General features: G+C 39.0%; 1 long non-coding RNA gene across 1 annotated transcript; it reads left to right on the forward strand.

The window, feature by feature from the left end:
• The first annotated feature begins 4,285 nt into the window (after window positions 1–4,285).
• On the forward strand, window positions 4,286–14,012 carry LOC118762124. Its single transcript, XR_004997902.1, has 3 exons — window positions 4,286–4,391; window positions 7,381–7,382; window positions 13,990–14,012. It is a non-coding gene; the product is annotated as an uncharacterized LOC118762124 (long non-coding RNA).
• The last annotated feature ends 248 nt before the right edge of the window (window positions 14,013–14,260 follow it).

Here is a 14,260-nt window from a genome sequence, read left to right on the forward strand (position 1 = left end):
TAACGCTTTTTTCAGGGCAGCGAAAGAAACGAGTTGATCTTCGGTCAGAGCTATATCTGCGTTTTTGCAGGTTCGCTGACGTAGCAAATCCGTGAGCGGTTGCGCTATTTCAGCGAGGTGGGGCACGAACCGTCGATAGAAATTCGCTAGACCGAGATATTCCCTTAATTTGCGGAGAGATGTGGGTGGTGGAAAATCCACGATGGCCTTGACTTTCTCGGGAAGGGACGAATTCCATTTTTATCGACTATATGGCCGAGAAAATGAAGGGAAGCAACTCCGAACAAACATTTGGTAGGGTTGATAACAATTCCAAATTGACGTAGTCGTCCGAATAGCAGGTGAAGGTGTTGATTATGCTCTTCGTCCGAGTTACTGGCCACGAGTATGTCGTCTGTAGTAGGCATAGACGAAGCAAACCTCTAGTCACCATGTCGATAAACCTTTGGAATGTCTGTGCCGCGTTTCGTAAACCGAAAGGCATACGCAGGAATTCAAACATTCCGAAAGGTGTAGTCACTGCTGTCTTTGAGATGTCTGCAGGTTCGACTGGGATTTGGTTGTATGCTCGCACCAGGTCGATTTTTGAAAAGATGCGAGCTCCATGCAGCGAGCTCGAAAAGTCCTAAAGAAAAGGCACCGGATAGGCATCACTGATAGTGCTTTTATTCAGTGATCGATAATCGCCGCAAACCCGCCAATCGGTCGATGATTTTTTTGGGACGCAGTGTATCGGCGAGGACCAGTTGCTGCTGGAAACGCGGATGATTCCGAGGTCGAGCATGTGCTGGAATTCCCGCTTGACGGCCTGGAGACGATCAGGTGGTAACCTTCTGGGCCTTGCAGCAACAGGTGGACCGCTGGTTTTGATGTGGTGGGTAACGTCGTGCTTTATCGGCTGGTTATGAAAAACTGGCCGGGCGACATCTGGATAATCATTCAGGATGGAACTGTGACGAGTCGTTGTCGTAAGCATTACAGTTGGGCTGACTGTGTCCATTCGAGCGGCTATACCGCGCACAGTAAGCTTGGTGGTGGTGTCGACAAGTCGTCTGTTCTTTATGTCTACCAGGAGACCGAAATGATGCAGGAAATCGGCTCCTAAGATAGGGGTCGGCAGTTTAGCGACGACGAATACCCACTGAAATGTGCGGCGTAGTCCTATGTTTAATGTTAGGGACTGTTCACCGTAGGTTGGAATGGGTGAATGGTTGACTGCCTGAAGACAGACTGATGTCTCTTTTCTTTTTCCAGAAGTGTTGGAGACTGGGATGATGCTGACTTCCGCACCTGTGTCAACCAGGAAACGCGTGCCTGTTACACGATCGCAAACGAAAAACAGGCGACTGTGTGGGTGCGAACCAGGAACTTCCGTCGCGTTCAATTCCTGGCTGTGCCGTTTCCCGAACTGGGTGAGGAAAACGAGCACGGTACCGTACATTTTTGTGCCCGTGTTCCGAATGTTCGGTGGTACCAACACGTGTCATGTGAGTTTCGGGTAGCACTGGGGCTTCGAGACCGTCTGCCATCTCGTCGAGATCGGCTGGTGCTTCGACGCTGGGGACTAAACTTTAGGGCTTGTATTTGGGCTGTGAGAATTTGTATTTGCGCAGCTTGCTGCGTCATTAATGCACGCAAATCCGAAATCTCTGAAGAACTGGTTTGTGCACGGAAAGGATTGGTACTGGGAGCGGCTGGCGTCACCGTCGATACCGTTGGATATCTGTGCGGTACTTCGGCTATTTTGTCAGCTAGCTCCGCCAGTTCTTCAAGGGATGTGTTTTCTCTGGTGGACGCGAGAACAACCTGGGTATTGGAGGGCAGACGCTGGAGAAAAAGTTGCTTGAAGATTTTTTCTGGGAGCGTCTCATCTCCGAGAAGCTGTTTCATTCTCCGAAGAAGCTGGGACGGCGTTTTGTCACCCAATTCTTCCGATATCAGAAGCTGGTGAAGTCTTTTTGTTGGGATTCTGAGGTTCTGTTTATTAACGTGGTTTTAAAAACTTCATATGAAACAGAACCGGGTGGGCCATGATAAGGTCGCGTATCACGTTCGTTATTTCTGGTGACAGAGAACTGATAACGTGAGAAAGTCGAGCCGCATCGCTCGATATTCTGTGAGAGGCAAACTGTGCCTCTATATGGTGAAACCACAATGTCGGGTCGTGGGTCCAGAATGGTGGAATTTTTAACGAGATCGCCGCTTGGAATGCCATGTCGATGTTGGCCGCTGGGTTTTGTTCCGGGAGATTCATTGTTTTCGTCGGAATTTTCAGTTGCTTCGTTGCTGGTGATGTGCAAACTGTAATTCTTCGACGCGGTTGATGAAGCTGGTTCCAGGGAAGGCGCGATTCGTTTTGAGGGGTCACCAAATGTAGTGGATGCGTGGATGTATTAATAAATACATAAGTGCTTTGTAATAAATTAAAGATTTATTATCACTACATCAATTTGTAAGCAATGTTACACATCGCTTGTACAAAATGCATATTAAATAGTGGTTGCAAATAATACATATTAAAGGAATGCATAATACAGGATACACATTAAAGCAGAATATGTTTGATGGTGTGTGTGTGTGCGTGTGTGTAAATCATGCATGACAGAGTCACCTTTCTGATTATTCTTTCGTCGTCCTCATAAATGCGTGGCGTTCTCTTAAACGTTGGTTCGGGTTCTCTCTAGATACCTATTTCTCCGTTCTATTTATAACATCTCAAATAGCCAGAAAAATAGATATACCGCAAGAGTGTTATTGCGTACAGTAGGTCGCTGGTCGTCCTGTTAAACTTCGCCTGACCTGCTCAGGTCAGAGGTCGAAGGGAGACGATCCATCATTTTTTGTCAGAACAAAGAGATTCTGATTTCGCGCCTTTTTGTGCATTGGTATTTTACGACCAATGATTCTTGGGTCTGATTTCGAATCCAAGCTTTGAGAAGGAAGTGCTAATTCTTACAGTATTCTTCATACAAGCTGAGAAAGGGCCAACTTTTATCCCAAGCCGTCAAGGACAAGAGGAAAAACTGTCCTATGAATTTTTTGAACAAACTCAAGCATCTCCTCCAACCGAACATGCTTTGGTTTTTCTCAGACAAGAAAATCTTCAGCCAGGATCAGATGGTGAACACACAGAACAACTGCTGGCTTGCTGTGTCCCCGAAACATGTACCAAGTGTTTAAAAATCAAACATCCAGTTAACATCATGGTGTTGGAGGGATCACTAGTGATGACAATGTTATGCCTCCATTCATCTTCCTACACAGCCTCACACTCAACACAGAGGCCTACATCAAGTGCCTGAAGGAGGTAGTGCTGCCCTGGGTCAAGAGGGTGGCTGCTGGAAGACCCTTGTCTGGCAACAGGACTCTGCACTATGCCACATAAGCAGGAGAACCCAGTCATGACTGTCAGACAATTTCTGCAACCACATCACCCCTAACATCTGGCCACCTAACTCTCCAGACTGCATCCCTCTTGATTATTATGTGTGGGGTACAGTTGAGTGAGAGACCAACAAAACTCCTTGTAACATCAAAGATGAACTGAAGGCAAGGATTATGGCAGCATTCACCAACTTAAACAAGGAGACAGTCCAGAAGAGTTGCAGGAGATTCCGAAGGCGTCTGGAGGCTGTGGTTGAAGCTAATCCTTCATTGGACACTAAACTCTGCTTGCGAAGACCTGTTGAGGCAAGTGAAATCGAAATCGAAATCAACTTCGATGACTGGCATCCGTGCTAGTGGAGCGCTAAGAGTACCATCCGAGCATGATAGTTGCCAGAGCAACAAACTGGCTTCCATACCGGTGGCATGTAAAAAGCAACATTTGAGCGTGATCATTACCTGCATCGCCTTACTAGCACTTGTGCTGGTGGCACGTGAAAAAACATTTGAGCAAAGTTGTTGCCAGCACCACTGGACTAGCTCCTGTGCCGGTGGCACATAAAAGCATCCCCTACACTCTCAGATTGATAGGCGTTAGGAAGAGCATTCAACTGTAGAAACTCTGCCAGATCAAGATTGGAGCCTGGTGCAGTCATCTGGTTCGCCAGACCTCAGTCTAATCGTCCAACCCATACTAGCATGGAAAGCGGACGTTAAATGATGATCATCATGATGATGATATATAATATGTATATATATATATATATATATATATATATTATATATATATATATATATATATATGTATGTATGTATGTATGTATGTATGGATAGATAGATAGATAGATAGATAGATAGATAGATAGATAGATAGATAGATAGATAGATAGATAAGTATGTATGTATCTTTTTTTCATCTTTCATCTTTTACTTGTTTCAATCATTAGACTGTGGCCATGCTGGGGCACCACCTTGAAGAATTGTTAGTTGAATGACTTGACCCCAGTGTTATTTTTTTAAAAATTTGGCACCTTTTCTATTGGTCTGTTTTGCCAAGCAGCTAAGTTGTCAAGCAGTGGTTGGGGACAAACACACACACACACGTGTATATATATATATATACGTGCAGGTGGCACGTAAAAAACACCCACTACACTCACGGAGTGGTTGGCGTTAGGAAGGGCATCCAGCCGTAGAAACACTGCCAGATCTGACTGGGCCTGACGAAGCCTTCCAGCTTCACAGACCCCAGTTGACCCGTCCAACCCATGCTAGCATGGAAAGCGGACGCTAAATGATGATGATGATGATGATGATATATACAACTGGCTTCTTTCAATTTCTGTCAAGCAAATGCACTCACAAAGCTTTGGTCAGGCCAAGACTATAGTAGAAAACACTTGCCCAAGGTACCATTTTTTTTGTTTGTTTCTACTGATATCAGCCAAAGGCTGCAGCCATGCTGGGTTACTGTGATTGGATTTTATTTCACACTTCCTGACTTTGTTTTTGGAATTGTCTCAAGTGGAGTAGCAAGTTCGACAGAGCTGCATTTTTTGTGTTTCCTGCTGTAATGCAGGTTCATCAGGTACCTCAGATAAAAATTTGTCTGAATGTTATTTGAAAACATCCACATCTACAACATGCAGATCTCAAAGGTTGTTTAGTGGACTGTTGAAAAGTTGTGGGCCTTCAAAACTTAAGCTGTTACAGTTCTGTGTTCTTACATTTGATGGAGAGGATGGGATCTTTTGTAAAATGCAGTGGCACCCAGTTCAGTAGTTGGTATGGTTTTCAATCCCAAAATTGGGAGCTGGCCGTCAATGATCTTCCACACATTTATATACATATATATATATATAACTCGATATGAACATTTTAGGTGGTTTTTAGTGTCAGGGATTTGACTGCTATTTCGGCATGGTGGTGTCTCTCAGATACCCTTATTTATAGTTGTAAAAAATTATTACCTTTGTATGGTATTTATTCCCATGCTGGCCACTTGATAATATTGATATTTAAATATCGATATTATCCTTATTTATATATATATATATATACATATCACTGCATATCTTTCACATTTTCTCTTTAGGGAGTAGAACTTCAGTTATTTTAGCCTCTCCCAGCAGTCAATCTTCTCTGTATTGTAGCATTGGATGGCTTCAAGTTCCACACCTAATTTGGTATTTTGTTGTGACCACAGTGAGAAGCAGTAATACAGACAGCTGAGAACAAATGTTCTCCATAGGAGTAGAATAGTCTCCTTCTTCCTGGTTCTGAATGGTCTCAGAACTCAACCAGCCACTTGCCTGCAGTGTTCTATCTTAGTACTATGCACATGGAATGATGTATCATTGCTCACATGGATTCCCAGGTCAGGCACCAATTCTGACTCTGGGATTGCACTAGACAGGATAGGTGGAGCTCTTTGGTCCTGTAAGGCAACTCACCAGTAAAACCAATGCAAAACCTACAGCTTGCTGGTCACCACAGCCATCTTAACCTGCTAAGCTGCTGTGGTCAGATCTCCAAGAGTGGGGTCAGATTGCATGAGAGTTGAAAAAGGTTTTGAGAGTTTCAGAAGTTCCTGTGTGTCTTTCTGATACAGGGCTCCATCAATTTATCAATACAGCTCATGAAACTAACTGGATGAAGTAATTGACAGGGGGTATGTGGTGGTTACCTTTTTTGAACAGAAGAATAATACTGGCTATTTTCCAATGTTCTGAGGTAATGTAATTATTAAGATAGAATTGGAAGAGGAGTGAAAGTTGGTGCCATAGAAAGAGGCCACCGTGTCTGAAAAGCAGATAAGTTACACCATCAAAGTCAGACAAAGCATAGTTTTGTATATCCTTGAGGTGACATTACAGCACTCCAGGAGTAAATTCAAGAGATGTTATAGAATTTGGTGTCCTTTGCAACATTGAAAATGCCAGCATAGCATTTGGCAATAAGTTTAATGCACTCTGTGTAGTTGTCAGTAAACTGACTTGTTTCACAGCTATGGAGAGGCATGATTAGAGAATGGAGACTCAGTTTTGATCATAAACTATTTCCAGAACACATTACTATCTGGGTTGGTTGTTAAGCATGGTTCAAATTTACTGTCTTTATCGTTATTTTTTTGGTATAGTTAAATGCTCTGTTGCACCTATTATCTTCTGCTCTATGCAATCTGCATTCACAGTCAACTCTCTTTCAATATGATGAACTTTGGCCTTGTGCTGAAGTTAGAAAACATTATTATTAGGTTAGACGACATTACTATTAGGACTGAATGGGAGAATTTGCTGAGTGCTGAACAAAAATACCTTGTGGTATTTTGGGATCTTTTCAGTTTGAACTGCAGTTTTTAACATAATTTCTAGGTAACTAAAAAATTTTAAACTTCGTATACTGGTAGAATGTGTTTATAAAACATCTTTTTCTCTTGGCTTTATTGAGAAAATTCTATAGTTTGTAAGATATTTGTTGTTTTTTTTCTTCAATTTCTGCAATTTCAACCAATCAATGACATCTATTGAGTTAAAAAGCATTCTGTGCCATATGAATATGTTGCTCATTTAAGAAACAGATTGGGTTTATTTACATTTGTGAAGAAAAAAGATACCCTTCCCCCACCCCTAACCCTAACTAACCCTAACCCTAAAAGAGATTGAAATGCAATAGATCGATTCTAGGGTCATAATTATGGGGGACAGTTTCATATGACACCACTAGAAAAAACTGCCATTCAAACCGAAAAGATCCGTGTTTTGTTACACCTCTGTACATTCTGAGTTCAAAGGTTATTTTTGTTTTTCTTTTTTCCATGATGGAATAAAACAAGTATCTGTCAAGTACTGGGATTAATCAGTCAGTTAACACAAAAGAGTTGTGGATTGGCAATTAGAATAGTTGATTAGCAGACTCATTTGTGCATCAGACAAAATGGCTTGTAGTACTTGTTTCAGCTCTTTATGTTCTAAGTTCAAATCCTGCTGTGGTAAGACGTATTGTTCATCAAGTGCTGGGGTTGATTTAATTGACTCATTATTTCCTTCAAGCTTCTGGCCTTGTTCCTATGTTAGAAACTATTAATAGAATCTAGTTAGTTATGAAATACCTTTTTCCGTTTCTAATTTGGCAAGCATTAAAAACAAAGAAGGATGGGCAGTACGGTGGGAGAAATTTGTAAATAATTGTTTCCTCATTTTGATTTATTTGTAATACAACAACATTCTAAATATTCTGGGCATTTTGGAAATAAGATTATTTTTAGGAATATATCTGCTATCAGACAACTTTTCTTATGATGTCTCTGGCACATGGAAATCTTGAAATTGTAAAGAATGCTGACCTGCAACGGATATAGGATGAAACTTATTTTTGGTTCTAGATTGTATTGTTATTCTTAGAAACAGATGTGTTAAATATCCTCCCACAAAGTTTGTTTTTGAATTTCATTCTTTGGAAAAACTGTTTATTTGATATTTAAAAATATTTGTTTTTTCATTTCATGATTTCTAATTTCAGTACTACAAAGTCACACATTTTGGGATATAGTTGATTAAATTTTGGTCAAACACCTTTCTTCTCCTGGAAAGGCAAAGTTTACCATGATGGGATTCAAACTCAGAATGTGAATGTACATAGCAAAAAAATCTACCAGACATTTTGAATGATGCTCCACTGATTCTAACACTAATAGCCTTTCTTGTAAGCTATAATTAAAGGTGATATTTATGATGTTCAGCCCAAAGTCTGTCATGAGTCAGTAAATCTATCATCAAAGACATTCCAACCTAGACTTAAAAGCAAAAGTTTGACAGTTTATTCTGAACACTTAAGTGTTGAAACTTATTGAATTACCAAAAGGAACATCCTAGACCAGGCCTAGCCAACTTGAATTATATCGTAGGCCAATTTAATCACAGAAAGTTTTTTGAGGAATGCTTGTATACTGACAGAATTGAAAGTATTCTGCTTTCTCATGCTATTATTACAATAATGAATGAATGATCTTTGATTCAACATGAAATATTCATCATCATCATCATCGTTTAACATCCGCTTTCCATGCTAGCATGGGTTGGACGATTTGACTGAGGGCTGGCGAACCAGATGGCTGCACCAGGCTTCAATCTTGATCTGGCAGAGTTTCTACAGCTGGATGCCCTTCCTAACGCAAACCACTCCAAGAGTGTAGTGGGTGCTTTTACGTGCCACCGGCATGGGGACAGTCAGGCGGTACTAGCAATGACCTCGTTCAAATCTTTTACACATGCCACCAGCACAGGTGCCAGTAAAGCAATGCTGGTAACGATCACACTCGAATGGTGTCTTTTACGTGCCACTGGCACGGTGGCCAGATAGCCGCTCTGGCAACAATCATGCTTGGATGGTGCTCTTTACACCCTACTAGCACGGGGCTCGAGTGCCAATCATTGCAATCTTCAATTTTTGATAAAATTTTTTTAATGTTTGTTTAAATAAACCTATTTCAAGAAAGTATCAAGTGGGCTGCAAGAGAAAAGTCTGTGGGATGCATGCAGCCCACAGGCCACAGGTTGGCCAGCTCTGTCCTAGACTATATCTTTAAAACAAATGACATGAAGTCACATACCAACATACCTCCAACTTCTGGTTCACAAACTTTCTGTCTTCTCACTCTAATTTTTCTATCCCTACCACAAAGGCCTCTGCATTTTGGAACTAGTTGGTCTTGTGCTTTTTCCATTCAGGCATTCCCAACTTACACATATTGTGTCTTCTTCTCACACATATTGTGTTTTCATTCAAGGCTCACACTTGCCACTTCATCCAATTTTACTTTCCCAAAATGTTGGCTCTTTCACATTTCCATCTTTCAACTATCAACATGCAGACTTTGTCAATATCAATGATTTTGGAAGCCACAAAGGCTACAGGTACAATCATCACTTGCAGATCAAACCCCCAAAAGTAGAATTCGATAGATGGAAACTGTTCAGAAGCCTTGTGTGTATGTGTGTGTGTGTATTGTGTGTGTGTGTGTGTGTGTGTGTGTGTGTGCGCACGCGTGCGTGTGTGTGTGTGTGTGTGTGTGTGTGTTGTGTGTGTGTGTGTGTGTGTGTGTGTGTGTGTGTGTATGCGTGCGTGCGTGCATGTGTGTGTTTCAGTTTGGCAATAAATACCAGACTGAAATAAGCTGTGCTATTAAACCCTTGAAGATGGTGCTCCAGCATGGTCACACAGAGTCAAACAACTGAAACCAGTAAGAAAAAAATAAAAGAATCCACATAGATTATTGTCAATACAGTAATTCTGAAATGAACATCAGATCTTACAATTGTTTGCATACAATCATGTTGTTTATATTAGCTTTCAATTTTGTGTTTTCCATAAGGTGGAGTATGTGAAGCTTAAAAAATTATCAACAATAGTCACTATAGGCTTAAACAAGCACACAGATATGTCAGATGTGTGTGTGTGTGTGTGTGTGTGTGTGTGTGTGTTTATGTGTATGCTTGTGTTTGTGTGTGTGTGTGTGTGTATGTATGTATGTGTATATGCGTATACATACATACACACACACACACACACATATATATACTACATATGTGGAAAATCGGTGTGTGTTTGTTTGTGGCATTGTTAGCTAACTCCTCCTACATCGTTTTATTGATTTTGATGAAACTTAACACATGAGTAGAACTCATGTCTGGAAATCTCGTGACATACTTACATTGTTGAAAAAATCGAAAATACGGCCCCTGGAAAGGACCTTTATATCTACCTCAAAGGAAATAACCCATAGCATCTGTACAATATTTTTTTTTAAACACTCAAGGGAAATAGCCCATTTTATTGTTTATATTCAATTACTTTGAATATTGATTTTTTGTGTGTCCTATTTCTAATTTTTGCAGACAATATCACTTTTATACTTTATTTGATATGTGAGTAGAACTCATGTCTGGAAACTTCATGACATATGTAGATTATTGAAAAAAAATCGATAATAGGCCCCTTCCAATGCATCCTTCTATCTACTACATATTACTAATATTTTATTTAAATAATCCAAGGAAAATTACCCATACCACCTGCGGATTTTAGTGAAGCAATCAATATTTGATTCTCACGATCAGTCGACCTAATTCTGCATTTCACTACTCACAGATTTGAACTGCTAAACATTATTAATGCACTTCCTTAATTTGAATCTTAAACATTAAAGCCTTCATTCATACTTTTCTATACATACATATTTTTTGAATGCCCATTACTCCGTTAATTCTGCATTTTTACAGTTACACTTTTTCCATGACAGTAGATAAATTTTTTATTCCGTAATGTATTTGTAGTGGATTCATGCAGGCATAGCATGGATTTGATCTTCGATTGCCAAATTTCACTTAACACTTCAACATTTTTTCTCATGGTAGAACAATAGTTTTTCTGTGAATGACAGCAGTTATACATTTCCCAGATGCCTTCGCTAAGCAGAATAATGTCTTTGCCTCTCGCCAACCTCCAACAATCTCTCCATCTTCCAGCTGACAGTTTTTTTGTACTTTTCGTGATGGAAAATAGACCTTCTGCGGCAGTTATAACGAAATTGCTTTCTAATATAAGAGTAAAAAGGCATTTCAACAGAATATCTTTACCCCCCGGGAATTACCAGGTAAACCAGCTTGTGTGTATATATATATATATATATATAATATATATATATATATATTACGTTTTATTCTAACTTATAAAGGTTTATAATTTTTATCAATTGACATTTTTAGGTTTCAGGTTCTATACATGACTGTTTAATCATGCTATGTACAAAAGCCTTAGAACTGTCTGAATTTCAAAGAGGCTGTATTATGGGTCATTCTGAAGGTGGACATAGTTAGCTTAAAATTTCAGAAAACCTTGGGATCCCAATTTCTACAGTTAATAGTGATTGTGCAATTCACCAGAGAGGGGAAAGAGTCCACATCACCTCGCCCAGATCAACCAGAGCCCTCTGACAGGACCCTTCTCTTTGCTAACAGAAGTGTGGAGGATAATCCTCATTTCAAGGCCTCTGATATAGCAGAACAAGTTGATGTCAATCACAGAACAACTGTCAGGTATCTCTACAAACTTGGTTACTATGGCAGAGTAGCAAGAAGGAAGACACTTTTTGATCAGCCAACATCAAGCAGAGAAAAGATTGGGCCAGTAAGATGGTGGAGAGATCACTAGCATTCTGGGACACTGTTATATTCTCTGATGAGTCTAGATTTGCCGTATTTCCTGACAGTGGTTGAGTGTGGGTCTGAAGCCATTGTAATCAAGAATTTGATGAGAAAAGATTGCAGCCAACAATGAAACATGGCAACTATTCTGTAATTGTCTGGGGAGAAATTTGGAATAATGGTTGATCAGAGCAGGTGGAGTGTGAGGGAAACATAAACTCAGATAAATATGTGTCCATATTGCAGAAAGGACTCCTTCCAATCTTCTCCGATGGTGAAATGATTACAGAAGACTATTTATGAAAGATGGGGTTCCTTGTCTCCCAGCTAAAATGACCAAAGATTTGTTGGATGAGAATGGCGTTAAAAAGCTTTCATGGCCAAACCAGTCACCAGATATGAACCCTATTGAACACCTCTGGGACATAATGGACAGGATATGTAATAAAAAGAACAAGAAAGCATCTTCAAAGCCAGATCTTTTGAGATTACTGCATGAAACTTGACAAAAAATTCCTCAAGAGAATATTTGTCATCTGATCAGTAACATGCCTAATAGGGTCCAGGCATTGGAAAATGCAAAGGGCATGTCTACTAAATATTAAATATTCACGTTATAACAATTAATAAATAATTTGAACGTAGAATTTCAGATTAAAATAAATTTTAATGATCATAAGGGTGTCTATTTACTTCTGTTGTGTCTGTGTAAATATATGGGGAACAGCTTGTCTTTTAACCATGTATTGAAAACATGACTGGGCTCCAATTTGATCTTTTTTATTAATGTCTTGTATCTGTGTACCAGACTGTTATCATTCATTTGAAACAATAATATTCTTAAATTCGTCTTTATCCTCATTTCCAGGCTATCTCAGCCTCATTTTCAGGATCTCAAGTCGTTTTGGCTTTTGTACCACCTTTTTTTTTATTATTTATAGTGGATACTTTATATTATATACACAAATTTTTTTCACCAAAACTTGACTGTTAAAGTGTTGATGTTCTACGTCATTGAATTTGCTGTTATGACATGTGCTGTTGTTTCTTAATTGTAGCTTTGTTATGATATTAGTTTTGCTTCCTTAATTGGTTTTCTATTTAAGTGGGGAATTCTATAAGTTTCGGAAATATTCTCTTGTTTTCCTATCTGACTTTATGTTATGGTATGTAGTGTAAAGAGTTGCAATTTCTCCATGTTTTACATGAATGGTGAATCTATGAAAGAATGTTGTATTTGTAAGGAATTGTAAAGATTACAACTTTCACTTTTACTATCAGATTTATAAATTACATTGGTCAATTTAAGTTTGTCCACAGCATATTATCGATATAGAAGTACTTTTTTAATCTTATTGTTTTTGTAATATATATCTAGTACCAACTGCTAAGCTTAGTATACTAGTTTGTATGAGTCGTTGCTGTTAATTATCGTTTGTTTAATTCTGTGCATTTCTATCAATTATTTTATTTGTGAAAGAGAATCAACATGGTCTTCTAATTTGTGATTTTACCACTGATATTTTGTAGACATGTGAGCATACCCTATCTCCAGATGGTATACAAATTTATTTGTGTCTTTTATGTAAAATGGCACAATGTTTCTCTTGCTTTTAATCTGAATGTTTACACCTACAAATGGAGTTGTATTATTGTTTAGGATATCAAATTTTACAAGGTTCTTTTTTAATTTTTACAATTAAAAATATAACATCTACATATCTAGTGTATATTTTATGTTCATTTTGATCTAATATTTTGATTTTTATTATATTTTCTTATATCATATATTTGATCTGATATTGTTGGATACTACTCAAGTTTCACACTTTATAATTTTTGACCTAAAAGAGCACAGAGTATGAAACTTGAGTAATGGCCAGCAACTCAACACCATATATTTTCCTAAAACATTAAAAATCAGTAGCATTTTGTGAAGACACTAACATGAAAATGAGCAAAAGCAGATGACTGTTTTTCATCACATTTTTTCATAAGTATGTGTTAATTACGTTTTCTGTAGAATATTTAAAGTAAAAACTCCTGATGAGCTGGTAACAAAGTGGTGAATTAGTATTAATCAGCCTGCTCTGCAGAACGATTCCTGTTTTAACCACAGTAGGCAATGATGAAAGACCGAGACCTCTGGAGAGATGCTGTTACTCCAAAGACCCGACAAATGAAATGATTTCATGGTTCGCAGTTGATGTGTAATAAAACCTGTCCAGCCCATCTTCTCATATGTATACATAAATCTTTTATCTGTTATTTGTTTCAGTCATTAAACTGCGGTCATGCTGGGGCACCACCTTGAAGAATTTTAGCTGAATGAATCAACCCCAATACCTTTTTTTATAAATTTGGTTCTTATTCTATGAGTATCTTTTGCTGAACTGCTAAGTTACAGGGATGTAAACACACCAATACCAGTTGTCAAGCAGAGGGTGGGGGGGAACATGGACACAAAGACACATGTATATATATATATATATATATGACGGGCTCCTTTCAGTTTCTGTCCACCACATCCACTCACAAGGTTTTGGTTGACCCAAGGTTATAATAGAAGACACTTGTCCAAGGTGCCACACAGTGGAACTGAACCTGGAACCATGGGGTTGGGAAGCACACTTCTTATCACACAGCCTCTCTTCCACCTCATATATGTTTGT

This window comes from Octopus sinensis, linkage group LG2 (assembly GCF_006345805.1).
Source record: "Octopus sinensis linkage group LG2, ASM634580v1, whole genome shotgun sequence".
Taxonomy (NCBI): Eukaryota; Metazoa; Mollusca; class Cephalopoda; order Octopoda; family Octopodidae; genus Octopus; species Octopus sinensis.